General features: G+C 43.7%; 1 long non-coding RNA gene across 3 annotated transcripts in view; it reads right to left on the bottom strand.

Moving 5' to 3' along the window:
* LOC120751966 (uncharacterized) overlaps positions 1–13364 on the bottom strand; it is a 44217-nt gene that overhangs the window by 7079 nt on the left and 23774 nt on the right. For 2 of the 3 annotated variants that reach the window (XR_005700562.1, XR_009207774.1), the window contains exon 2: positions 11309–11443. This is a non-coding gene — a long non-coding RNA (uncharacterized LOC120751966). Of the gene's footprint in view, positions 1–11172; positions 11444–13364 lie in introns of all 3 variants that reach the window. The other variant, XR_005700561.1, reaches the window with a different exon arrangement.

The following is a 13364-nucleotide window of genomic DNA, read 5'->3' as shown; positions in this document are numbered from 1 at the left end:
ACATGCTCGCGGCAGCCCTCCAGGCTTGCCAGGAGTTTGTCAGCTGCAGGACATCCCAGCATGGAGCTCCATGGAAAGGGGTCCTTCAGGAGGCTATTTGTATATCCAAACATGGCCTTACACTGCTGCTGCTTCTTCCAGAAGTAAACTGTTGAAGCAATAATTTACTAAATGTATCACACACACATTTATAGCTGTGTTGCTTGGCCCCACAACTTATGGGGGCTGGGGGGGAAGGAATAAAATAAAATCTCATTCTTTTCTTGAGAACAAGTAAAAGGTCTTCTGTCTTATCAAATTTCAACCCTTAATAATATGCCTGCTCCCTTCAAGGAAATTTCTAATTGTTCCTCAATAACTTCAAGTCTTCGGCTTCTGCCACAATACTGAGTAATTATGCTGTAAATTTTAGGAGCTCCTTCAGGGCAGAGTCCCTAGTTTGCTCTGAAGAAATCCTGAGTAACCCAAACGAGAAGAGACCCTTATGCGTCATTTGCCATTGAAACACAGGACAAACACCAGACTGCCCGTGAAGACAACACGCATGCAATGACACTACTGCCACTTGGGATGCTTTTCTCACAGCACATGGAAAGGTTTGGATAATATATTGTTAACAAAATTCATCATTTCTAGACAAAAGTCTCTTGACAGCAAACAGTTGATTTTATTTATTGGGCCTCTGGCTCCATAGGTTCATCTTCTCCCTTACACATCAGCACCTAAACTCATCTACTCCACAGAGCCTAAACTCTGCAACCAAACCAAAACAGAAGTCATGAGCTGAGCAACCACAAACCAGTACAGCCCTCATCATCTCTTCTGTCTTTTTAGAGAGGAAGAATTTAGTTAGCGCATATCTCTGCCAGAGCAGTGCCAGAGTTCTTATCTCAGCTAAGAACCCAGCACACAAAGTAAAGGCAAGTACTCATTCCACAAATAGCCACACACTCAAGGGCTCCACTTCAACTGGAACATCCCAAGCTGGGTTAAACAGTAAAATTACTCAAGTGTTGAGCTATGGGAATAACTGTGTACAAAGCAAGAGGCTACAAGATGTAGCCTAATGTCTAATAAGATATCACAGCAAGCTATATCTGGTATCTTGCAGGCACTGCATTGCAGAAATCTTTCTTTACCATTAAATTCAAAACTGTAAGTAGGATAAAATAACTTTTTAAAAGCAGAGTAAGATTCCTATGGTTGCCTATCAAAAGGATGCAACAGAGGTGTGTGAGCTGCAAAAGAGCTGATTAATATTGCTCAGCAGTCAACTTTAATTATAGGACAGCCTTAAGGCTAATATCAAATCCTTACTATGCAGAGTCTGGATAATTGCAGGCTGTCTTCTGGGAGTCCTGCCTCTGCAGCAATGGGGACAGGAAGCCATTTGAATGCCTCTTCTTTACATATAGTTCACACTTATTTCACTGCCACATAGGAGGTGCAGGGCTGCTGAACCTCCAGCATTGCTCCTGCCTCCCTTCTGCCTTTCCACAGCTACACATTTGCTCTTTGGGGCAGCTCCTGAGGCTGGACAGATGCAGGCAGCAGAGGAGCTAGGTGGGAAGAGGTTAAAAATCTACCCAAAGCTGGGGCTGTGGACACAATCCACGTTTGCTGCCAGCCCACTCCCCAGCGCCCACGCCGATGCCTCCAGAAATTGCCTCCTTTCAACTGAATGGATTTGACATTTATGCTAAACATGTGCTTGCCTTACCTGTAGGCACTTTCTGGTACACAGAAAGTTTTCCTCTTTGGAAAAGGCAGACTTGACCTTGTTCCAACTCAGCATCCCCTGCTCCTCAGCCCCTTTGCTGCAAGAGCCCACCACCTCTGCACATGGACCACACACACGTCACGAGGATCTTAAATGTCAGTGCACATCTTTTGTGAGGGCTTTCAGGCAAATTTATGATTAAAAGTAGATATTCAAGCAGAAGATGAATCTATTATGTCCTCAGGCGCCTTAAGTCATGATCCATATTTATAATGCAAGGCTAAGGCTTCTGTTGAATAATTACATCTCTTGCCTGCCCAGCCTTTCCTCCCACCCCCATATGTATACACTCACCACAAATGCATATATAACATTTAAAGTGAGCAATTATTCAACCCAAAGGCAGAATATCCTTGAGCATGTGCGTGCTAGAGAGGGAGCTTAATTCTGTAATTGTCAGGCAAGGTCTGCAGCAGCAAACCTTGTTGAGATTGAAACACCTTACTCAGCACGAATAAAGGTGAGAACAGCATATTCCAAAGGGGCTGGAGCACACCATGGCTAACAAATCCTAGGACTGTAGCAGCCACAATCATCCCAACTCCAGGGAAGTATCTTCCTTCCAAGCAGAAATCTCTGATTTGAAGCTCCTGACTTCTTACTCTGTCAGTTTTTCAGAGTAGAAGGTGATGCTTCACAAATGAATAAAAGGCAGTTTAAAACAATTGGCAGCCACTGAATTCAGAAATCATACAAAAGCCCCCCAACAGTGTCACAGACATTGCTTTCCATCTAATGTTGACCTCCCCTGTCTTATGTGAGGTCATCTTCCTCAGCAACAAGCACTGCCACTGGATGACTTGAAGTCAGAAACTTGGTTAGAAGGAGCATTTTGACCAATATCCTAGAAACATAAGTGTATATTTCTTCATGCACCCTCCTCAGGACAGCAGATTTTGTTATAGAAGAGGGAGAGTACAGGTACCACTGAAAGGGATTCCACACAACCAAACAGATGAGAACTGCATTCAATACAGGGATTGCTGGGAAATGCAGCTTTTACACACAGGTACATGTGCATACATGTACACACAGGCAGGCACTTCTAATTCATCAGCTAATCAGATTTTTCACTAAATTGAACACTCTTTGGAAGTGGAAATACTGTCAGCAGCCTCAAAGTAATGTGGTGCAAACAAAAATATTTCTTGACAGGACCCCATCTTGCCAAAAACTTTATTTAAAAAATTCCTAGCAGGTCTCATGACTCTTTGTACCTCCCCTAAAATTTGCCCTCCAATACACAAAAGGAGCAGGAAGTGCTGGGAGCCTGCACACAGCATCGTCTCATGGGATCCACTAAACCAAGAACAACTTCCATGGTAAATTTATCACCACAGACCTAGTCCCAGATAATCAGTGTCAATGCAATGCATTTAGCTAACTGGGATTCCTCCCATGATAATATTTCAACATCCAAATCCCTTAGTCAGGCAGAAAGATAAATCACAGTGACACTGGTCCACTGAAGAAAAAAGTCACAGCTGCAACAATGGATGTCACATATTCTGGGGGTTGGAAGAGCCAGACAAGAGCACAACCCACAGAGCAGACTATTTAAAAATTAAGCTCTTCAGCTCTGAGCAGGTCATTGAGACATCACTCATAGCAGAAGTATGGGAAATGCCAGTGGTGTTATATTGCCAGGCAGCAGGGGTAGGGGATTGTGAACAGGGATGAGCAGAGCATCATTGAAGAAGCTACTGACTTCTTGCTTTATTCATATCATCCCTCAAAAAGATAAATGGAAAAAAACTCCTGCCTTGTCCTCATTGCTCGTGGCTTAACAGAATCAGTGATTTGTCTTTCTTCTTTTTCCCATCCACCTCCAAAAGAGATGAAAATCGTTACCTCCTTTCATAAAGAATTTCACCACATGCCCTGATCAAGAAACAGGGTGTAACCAAGCTCCCCCTGAGTTGTCCTCCCACCTCTCTTGTCCACGAAGAGAGAGGAGCAGAGAGACAAAGACTCATTGGTCTTGACCTGCAACAAATTAGCTCAGCTCTGTCGGAGATAAAGGAAGTCAAGGCTACACCAACAGCCTCTGCAGAGGAAAGAGACACACAAAAAAAGTCTAATTCCTCCCTGAAAGACTTTTTGTGAATTCAGAATAGTTCCAATAATTCCACCCAAGCATTTGTGTCTGCCAGTAGGGCATGCAAGCCACAAAGAGGTCGAGCTGCTGAATTTTCACAGGGTAAAGTTAGGCCCCTGGAATTTTTGGTTCCTCACCAGTAGAATTCCTACAAACACAGATGGATGGCAACATCCAGAGATGGATGTATTGACTTGCTCTGCAATCCAAACACTACTGTGAGGTCTATCCTGCATCACTTTTTAGCACGCTGCAGCATCTCACACCAGTGATGTCTCATTTCTACCCCTCACTGCAATTGCAGCAGATGCATTCCAAAGCACAATTTAGAAGAAAATCAGCACAAAAAATAAGAATTTTTGTAACTCAGGCTAAATTTCTGGGTAATTGTGATGCATTTTGCTGCTGGGAAAAAAACACCCAACAAGACACAGCCACTGCCTTCCCATGACCTGTGTCCTCTTGTTTAGTCCTAAAGAGGATTGCATCTGTCATCTCATGACACTCAGGACATGTGCTGTGCATTTCACTCGTTCTGCCAGCTGCTCAGAGTTTTGTTTCAGGTCTCCTTGCTGCTGTGCCTCATTCTTAGAGCATCATTTAAACCTGGCCTTGATTTGGAGTGGCAGGTACAGGAAGCAGTCCTGGTGAGATACAGGAGAACATCTGCATCTGAGGCTTGCTCCTGCTTTGTCATTATGAATAGATAATATCACAAGTGTTTGATGGGGTGGGCAAACCTTGCCTACAACAATAATTAAGAAGCTGATGTACTTATGACACACTAGTAAATAATTTTTGGAGGCAGTTTAGCATTCAGAAGTCAGATCAGGTGGCATAGAAGCTCACCTTAAAAAGCCAAGGGGTGTCACCTAAGTTACAGCGCACCACACCGAACAAAGCAACTGCAAATCATTTCTTAACTGCACCCAGACTAACATGACAAAACCATTAGCAATGGCTGTGGACTCATTCTTGCCAAGGGGCTCGTCTCTGCATTCCACAGCACAGACACGGCTCATGAACCAGCTCCCTGCCAACTTCACTGTCTGCCAGCAGCCTGCCTGGCTGAAATCCCCAGGACAGTCCTCAAAAGAGCAGAGGTTTTCATTTGGTGAAGCCCTGGGTACCCCCAAAGAGGAGTTTCTCTTAAGGGTGCCGCTGCTTTTTCCATCTGCTCCTGGGATCCCTGGTGCAACCATGAGCCTGCTTTGCTCTCCACATTCATCCTGGTACAGGTCTCTTCGCATCAAGTGCCAGCCTGGGGGCTGAAAATGCCTCAGGCAGAGCCTCCAGGGGCTGCCAGCCCCTCTGATCTCACGAGGGTGACTGCTGCTCCGTGGGGCTCACAAGGCTTCACAAGAGGACGCAGGGGTACACACCCAGAATGAGGCCACAGCAGAGTAAGAGCTTACAGACAATTCACAGAAGTCACCAACATCAGACAGCAGCTCCTCACATACATGGGGAGCTGTCAGATCACAAAACTGACTCAGCCACCAAGAACCAAACCCAGGGCAGGGAAACCAATGCAGACCAGCAGAGACACCTCACACACACTGTTGGAGTCCAGGGCATTCCTCTGGCTGCCCTGGAGGGGCAGAGACCTGGGAAGGGGGGTCTGGGACCCCAGCCCAGAGCTCAGAGAGACACTGGCTTTGATTTCAGTCCATGGGAAAGGCTTCCTGCACTGAGAGAAGGTTTACAGGTCACAAGAGTGTGAAAAATAGTAGTTTAGCTTATCACAGGGTGAAAAACCAGTAAGTTTAGGTTTCTAACATTGAAGTGAATGGGGGCAAGATGGAGGATTTGGGGCATTGTCTCCTACCTCTTCTTTCTTCTTCCCTCACTCCATTTCAGCAGTGACGTTGGCACAAAGTAGTTTAATGGGGATTGGGTCAAGGTAGAGATGACCTGTTTAGTATAAGTGATAGGCATTGGTAAGAAATAATAAATAAAGAATATGTAGCAATTAGTATAAAAGATAACGACAGCCCAGTTCAGGGGGAGCCGTCAGATGTCCAGGCAGCTGCAAACATCTTTGTTGGGCACTGAGAAAATTGTAAGATAAGAAAAATAAACGAAGCATGCAACCTTGAAAAATCAGAACTCGAAGACTCCGTCTCTTTCATCTGTTTGGCTCAGAGCTTTGCAGAGGGCAAAAAAGACTCTAAAACCACCTGAATGCCGGGTAACAAACCTAACAACACACCAAGCCCACCAGAGCAGTGCCTTCCACGTCTACCAAGTGTCCACATCCTAAAGCAAAGCCTGTGACCATTGTAAGGACTATTTGACTTCAGATTCCAAAATACAGATTTAAGTGAAAATAAACTTTAAAAATATTGCAAATTCACCTGGAAAAGTTTTAGCACCTCCTATATATGTCAACTTATATTTATTAAAGGCAAACTAGCTCAGCTACAATAGAAACAAAGCTCCAAAAACCAGCCTGGGATTTAAGTCTTACAACCTGCTTTCGCTCATGAAATACCCAGTCCTCCTCTGGCTGATTAGAGTAACAGGATACCCTGAGAAAGGCTGCTTTTGTATTTCCCGGACTTGATGGAGTCAAAATCATCTCACAAGTTTTACTGGGATTTCACGCTTCTTCATTAAGTAAGGAGGTGAAATGCCTGCTAAAAGAAGTGCCCCAGCTACAAAGGAGATGAAACTCCAGTTAAAAAAATCCCAAACTTTTCCCAGCTACAAACACCCCAGTTATTTCAATACTTACACTAAACAATACAAATTGTATTTTGCTTTAGAAGCCTTATGTCTTTCCCAGGACTGTAGGAAATGTGGTTACTTCCAGAGACAAAATCTAGAGGAAGAAGAAATCCATTCCAGAGAGCTGATAGGTTTTCTTGCCATACATCAAGATGTAGGCATCACAGAAGGTGCATACAACACATTTATAGCCAAAAACTGACCTAGGTAATGGAGCACACCGTGACATTAGGCCATCTTTGGGTTATTGCACCACACACTGTACTGTATCCTAACCTATCACAGTCCTCTACCCACGAGAATAGACTTTGTCCTAACTCAAAAATAGTCTGACTTCTGATACACTGACTTAAAATGTTCTTCCCTTTGATTTTTAATTCAGTACTGGATTGGGCAGCTCTGCTCTAAGCACTGTTTCATAAAATTATTTTCCCTGATCCAATTACATATTCACTAAAACAAGTTAAAATAACATTTAGGTTCAATAATATTAGCAATCTATTGCTTCTCAGAGTTGAAAATATTTTAGGAGAATCTGAAGCACAGGGTTAGATCATTTACTGAATCACATCAAGATGCAACCAGAAGACTCAAAGTTAACTTTTGAGAGTATCTGGGTAAATCTCACTGTGAAGAGTAAGCTCAAGAAGAAGTACTATTTAACTAAAAATGCTCTAATCACCAGAAAAACTTGTCAGTGCAGTTTGTCAAGTTTCCTAGAAGTCTCATTTATTTTGCCTTAAACAGACATTAGCTAAGTGCCCCAGAGCCCTTCTCCCTGCACATTGAGTCTTTTTTGCAGCTCCTCTTTTGCTGTGTTCACAGCAACATCCCCGGGGAGGTGACTCCTCATCTCCTAAACCAAAACTCCTCAATGCCCACACGTTCCAGGACAAGGCTCAGATGCATTTCTCAGGACCTGCTTCCTTTCCTTGCTGCTGGATTGTCACCTTGGTTTTTTCTGAGTTTTTAAAGCCTTTTGATTGTTCATAAAATGGAGTCAGACTTTTTAGCTACTGTACTATATTAGGAGCAGTTTTCACTTTTTCTCACACATGTAACATAAACAAACCCTTTGCTTTTCATTCTCTGTCCTTTGTTTGCATATTTCTAACCTGAAAACAATTGTAACTGACAGCTGGTCTGGCCATTCAGCTGAGGGGTGAAAACTCCAGAAGCCAATCTTCAGCCAGACCCACAAATGTATAAAAAGTAAGAAATAAACAGGCAGAGGGTTCTCCGCCTTGGTCCTCAGCCCTGGTTCTCTCGGAGGAACATCTCTGCCCTGCGAAATTTCTCGTCTACGTGTGATTTCTTTGCGTATCCCAGTCACACTGGATGCCCCTGGAAGCAGGGATTTGCAAGGCAAGGATAAGGCTCTCTCAATCTCCCCTCCAAATGGAAAGATTACACCAGAGGTGCCACTGCCTGACCATAAACTCTCTGAGGGGTGTTTCTGAGAGTGGTACAGTGTTTGCCAGGGAGATAGTTTTAAAGGTCAGAGTTTGAAGCTCTTTGAAATGGAGACTTTGCCGTCCTTCCACAAGAAACTGCTCCTGTATCTGCTCTTCTGGGAGGAAAGGCTGAGGGAATAGGGATGGTTCAGCCTGGAGAGGAGAAGGCTCTGGGGTGACCTCATCGTGGTTTTGCAGTGCCTGAAGGAGCCCATAGGAAGGAGAAAGAGAGACCCTTGACAAAGAGGAATGGCTTCACACTGACAGAGAGCAGGTTTAGATGGGATATGAGGAAGAAATCGTTCCCCCTGAGGGTGGTGAGGCCCTGGCACAGGTTGCCCAGAGAAGCTGTGGCTGCCCCATCCCTGGCAGTGTCCAAGGCCAGGCTGGATGGGTTCTGAGCAAGCTGGGCTAGTGGAAGGTGTCCCTGCCCATGGCAGGGGGTCAGAATGGGATGATCTTTAAAGCCCCTTCCAACCCCAACCATTCCATGTTTGTACAATCAAACACCAGCTCCTGAGACAGGGTTCTGCTCTATTTGCAGGAAAAAGGAGACCAGAGCCATCCTTGAAAACACCAAGCATCTAATTTGCAAATGCTACTGGCATCACTGCTCTCTGAAGAGTCACATCCCTTAAGTTGAAGGCCACGCACAAAACTGGTGGAAATGAGTCCTTTTGCTCGATACTTTTCCCAACAGCCTCTGCATTAGCCTTTGATTAGCACACCTGTCCTTTAATAAGTTCCTACACCATCCAAGCTGAGCAGTGCAGAGATGTACCTTTCATTTCTGGGGGTGCTAGCTGAAATTCAGGAAGCAGGTGTGCCTCAGCATCACCCTCAGGACGGAGGGAGCTCAGACTGTTCTTCTGCACTCTGGCCTGCTCTAGTGGGAACGCTTAAACATTTCCCAGTCGTGGAAGTCTCATTTCCCATTTTGCAACAAGCATAATGACATCAGGCTTGATGGGATTCAGGGCTCAGCTTCCCCTGCACTGAGAGTGCAGCATGGAGACAGAGCAGCCGGCACTGCCATAGGGCTGCACTCGTAAACACAGGGATGGTGCAGACATCACATTTCCACTGAAAATGCATTTTTAAAAAAGAACACGCTTTTAGGTGCTGGGAGTACTTCAGGCATTTTTGAGGAAGGAGGATTTTTTATTATTTAACAAACATGTAATAAGCTTGCACCGAGTTTGAGGAAATTGTTACAGTTCTTTCACCATTTACCTGACTACATTTTTTCTGGGTTGCCAGACATACCTTAGTTTAAAATAAAAATGTTTAACAGTCACCCTCTTTTATTTGTACCTTACTCTACAAAAACCCAGTATGTGCAGCACAGCACTATTCATGTGGGACTCAAAGCCCTGAGTAGAAAATTTTACTCCCATAGGCTCAAGAGCTGTTTTTCAGTTCCATTATTGCCTCCAAAAAAACAAACATAACCTCATTTGTTCCACAAATACTAACATAATTTGGCTTTGATCTTGTCTGGACCAAGATAAAAGGTATCCTTTAAATTATATTTATTAGGGTTTTAACCCACTTTTAAACAGAAGCATGTTTTGCACAACCTCATTCAAGCATTTTACACATCTAAATAAGGAGGAAAACATCCTCAGCTACCTCCTCCAGAGAATACCCTCACCAAGCTAGGGACACCAAGGAGAAACATCTTGAGCCCTCTGGGTATTTGAGCACCCTCTACAGACAAAGGGAAAGCCCCACAGAGAATGAAATTATTCCTCTTACATTACAACAGGTGTCTGTGAAATGACTTGCCACATTTACCATCCCAATGAATAATGAGAGGACAGAAAAAGCTCCAGGAGTTTTAAGTTAGAATGGGTTGTTCCCACTGCATCAGTCACAGGAGAAAGAAAGACACCCATCTAAGAGCAACTTGATTCTAACTTTTTGGCAAGGAGATTCAGGATTAAGTCAATCCTGGCCTTTTAACACAGGCAATTACATATTTGACCAAAGCTGACTCCTCTCCTGCTTCCAGTGCGTGGTCTACACAGGTTTCAGGAGTTAAACATCAAGACCACATGTGGTTAAGATTGCCCACCAGCACCTCTACCTTCCCTTGCAACACACACATGCTGCTTAAAAAAAAAAAAATCTTGAAAACAGTCCTTTGCTTTGGAGTTTACACAGATGTTTGACATGAGCCAAACAAGCTGCAGGAGTATCAGGAGTTTAGATCACTGAACAGATGAAGGGCAGCCTTTGGCTCTTCCCCTGTGCACTGAAAACTTCAATATTAAGCATTTGACACTGACTGCTGGCTCCAGAGACACAGCAAGGCAGAATCCAGTGTCTCTTGCTGCTTGGTCCAGCCCTGCATCCTGACCCCAGGTCCAGCACCTGGAGTTCAGCTCAACCTTCACTTTGCAGTCATGAATGGATCCTCAGGGACAGAACTATAAAAGAACCCTGAACTGACTCTCAAATGAGCAGTATTTAATCCTTATGGACCATTCCACTGAGGACTGCACACACAGCATGCCCTACCCATGCACTAATCTGACCAAATCCAGTCTTTTTTTTGGAGGTACGGGGAATAATTTAATGCAACACAGCCAAGTTTCATGCATTTAGTAACTCATCTATGTCAAGAGATATAAAAACTATAGGCATCCATGGGCAGCTACTGAAAAGATAGGCACACCGCTTGCATAGATTAATACTGTACCAAGAAATGTATTACACTATTCAAGTGCAAAATCTACCAGAATGCAATTTATTGGATCAGTAGTCATAAAGAGCAGGGCGTATCTTATTGCCTCCAACAAAAGCCTTTTGCCTTCTACAGCCATGAAAAGGTTGAGTGCCTCCCACATTTTAAATAACTGCTCAATAATCTCCCTTTAAAGCATGTAACTGGATCAGACTTCAACTCCTTTTAAAAGGAAAAAAAAAAATAAACCCAAACCCACAGTAGTTTTCCTCAAGTTCCCTCTGGCTTATTCTAGGTGTAGAAATGCGAGGCTGTGACAGCAGTGTTACAATTGGAAGCTTTCCAGAACCATGTGTGACTGAGAACACCAGCTTATCTTTTCATAATATCTCCAAGCAAACAGCATTGCAGCGTTACTCACACGGTGGATTATGTTCTGGGGCACGCAGAAGCAAACGTGCCCGTGCAAAACCTCAGCTGCACAAAAATCCGTGGCTTAACCTGCTCCCAGGGCTCAAACACTCCGACAGCCTCAATTGTCCTTCTATCGATCTCACCCTTTTCTGCAGATCCATAAACTCAGCTGACAGGCTGGCAACTTGCTGATCCAAGCACCGGCTCTCCCCTTGCTCTTGTTTCAGTGTGACTTGGTCAGCGTGTAGCCTCATTTGTAGCTCGTGAAGCTGCAGTAACTGGACAAACAAACATACATACATGAGGGACTTGTCAAACAAAGCAGGCTGTAAAGTTATCAGAGTGCAAATCAAGTGCCAACATTTATTATATGACGAGCCACATCTCAGCTGGCAAGTTCCAGGCCCGCAGCCCGGTAAGAGGGAAGAAGTGGCTCCAGATTTCTCTGTATTAGCCGTGACAAAAGTCTCACTAAAAACAAGCCTGGAAAGCATTTAAGGAGTAATGCACGTGCACATGTTCATTTGGATTTCCTTTAACACTGCAGTGCATTTCACCTGAAATACTTTCTTTCAGCAATTTAATCCTCCTGATACAGCTCCTAGTTAAACAGTAGTACTACTACATTTCCATTAAAATGCATGAAAATTCTACACACGTAAAATTTATTTCACTTTTGCTTCTTTATCCGGTGCTTTTTCCCACCAACATGAGGTTTGAGCAGTGTAGTGATTTATGCTGGTAGTAAAGCAACACACTGAGTATTAATTATGTCAGGTTACAACATTTTCATCTTTCATTTTTCAAGAGCAATTGCCACCCTTGAAGATTTCTTTTAGATTAAGGGCAATGCCAAAGGAAATTAAGGCAGAGAAGGCAGGTGACAAAGTAAGCCTCTCATCAGGCAGGGAATTTGTTCTGTAGGTACAAATGCCACCCAGGGATAGGATGCAGAGATAGACTGCGAGCAAATGCCAGGGAAGGGAGGATCAGTCCCAAGCAAATCCTTGGGAGGTAAATGGTAAGAAGAAGGCATTTTTCAATTCCTGTCAGCAATACTGCTGGAGGAGTTGCCCAGGATGTTTGCCTGCTACAAATATTTGAGCTGGTAATAATTAATTTTAAGGCTTTTTTTCTAGCTCTAAGTGTGTGGATACATAGATAACTGGAAAATTACATTTTATAGGACTAACCAAACCCATAATATTCAGGTAATGTACCATTCAATGCACAAGAAAAAAAACTCAAGCAGTACTGCTAACTTTTCTTTATGTAAGTATACAAGTAAATAATAATCTTGTATACTTATTCCACCTGTGCAATGGAATAATAAATTAAGCTTTTTTAAAATGCAGTGATGATGAATTAAGTCAATGTCAAGTTTAAGAAGAGAGTACTAAGGGAATGAGGTGGGCCAGGCTTTGTCTTTCCCTCCCAAGAGTTTAAACATCACACTCCAAATCTTTAGGTCACAGCAGATTGGAAAAGACCTCCAAGACCATTCAGGCCAGCCCCCAACCAAACACTGAAGTGGCCAAGGCCACCACTAATCATAGCCTCATTAACTCATTTCCAAGTAATATCTCTGCCTGGTTATAACAGTTTTGTCCAGTGCTAATTAGTGCAGTTAGATGGTGACCCAAGAAATTGTAGAAAATCTGGAAAATCTCAAGTCTGGGCTTTGCCTGCATGCAAGAACCCTTGACTTCAAAAAGCAGAGCATCAGCTGACAAAACCAGGTGGGAAATAACCTTCAGATGTTGAATTCTTCACATTTAACAGGGCTAGAATCTGAAGGTTGGGGCAGTCAGAATTGCCATTGTGAGCACTAGAAACTTGGGGTTTGCTTCAATTGGAGGGAAAAGCACTGCCTGGAAAACAACACAGAGCCATAGCTGGAGCTGCAGGAGGAAGTTCAAGGAACACCACTCCAGCAGCTCCAGAAACAAATTCAGGATCAAGTTAACTCCAGCTCCTCTCTGCTGCATTTTTGTAGATGTAGATAAAATGGACCCTATTCTCAGCTGTCCTATAGTCCCGCCATATCACTTTTCTCTATCCACCAGGAAACAGATGGAATGGTGAAAAGAGGTGTCAATGGGACTGTGGATTAATAGATTCTGTGCCTGGTTCCAAAGAGCCACAGGCACACTAGGGAAGTAGAATCGCAGAATCTCTAGGTTGGAAGAGACCTTTGAG

Source organism: Hirundo rustica, chromosome 4 (genome assembly GCF_015227805.2).
Source record: "Hirundo rustica isolate bHirRus1 chromosome 4, bHirRus1.pri.v3, whole genome shotgun sequence".
Lineage (NCBI taxonomy): Eukaryota > Metazoa > Chordata > Aves > Passeriformes > Hirundinidae > Hirundo > Hirundo rustica.
Note: the sequence above shows the minus strand (reverse complement) of the source record. Positions and strands in the feature narration are given on the sequence as shown.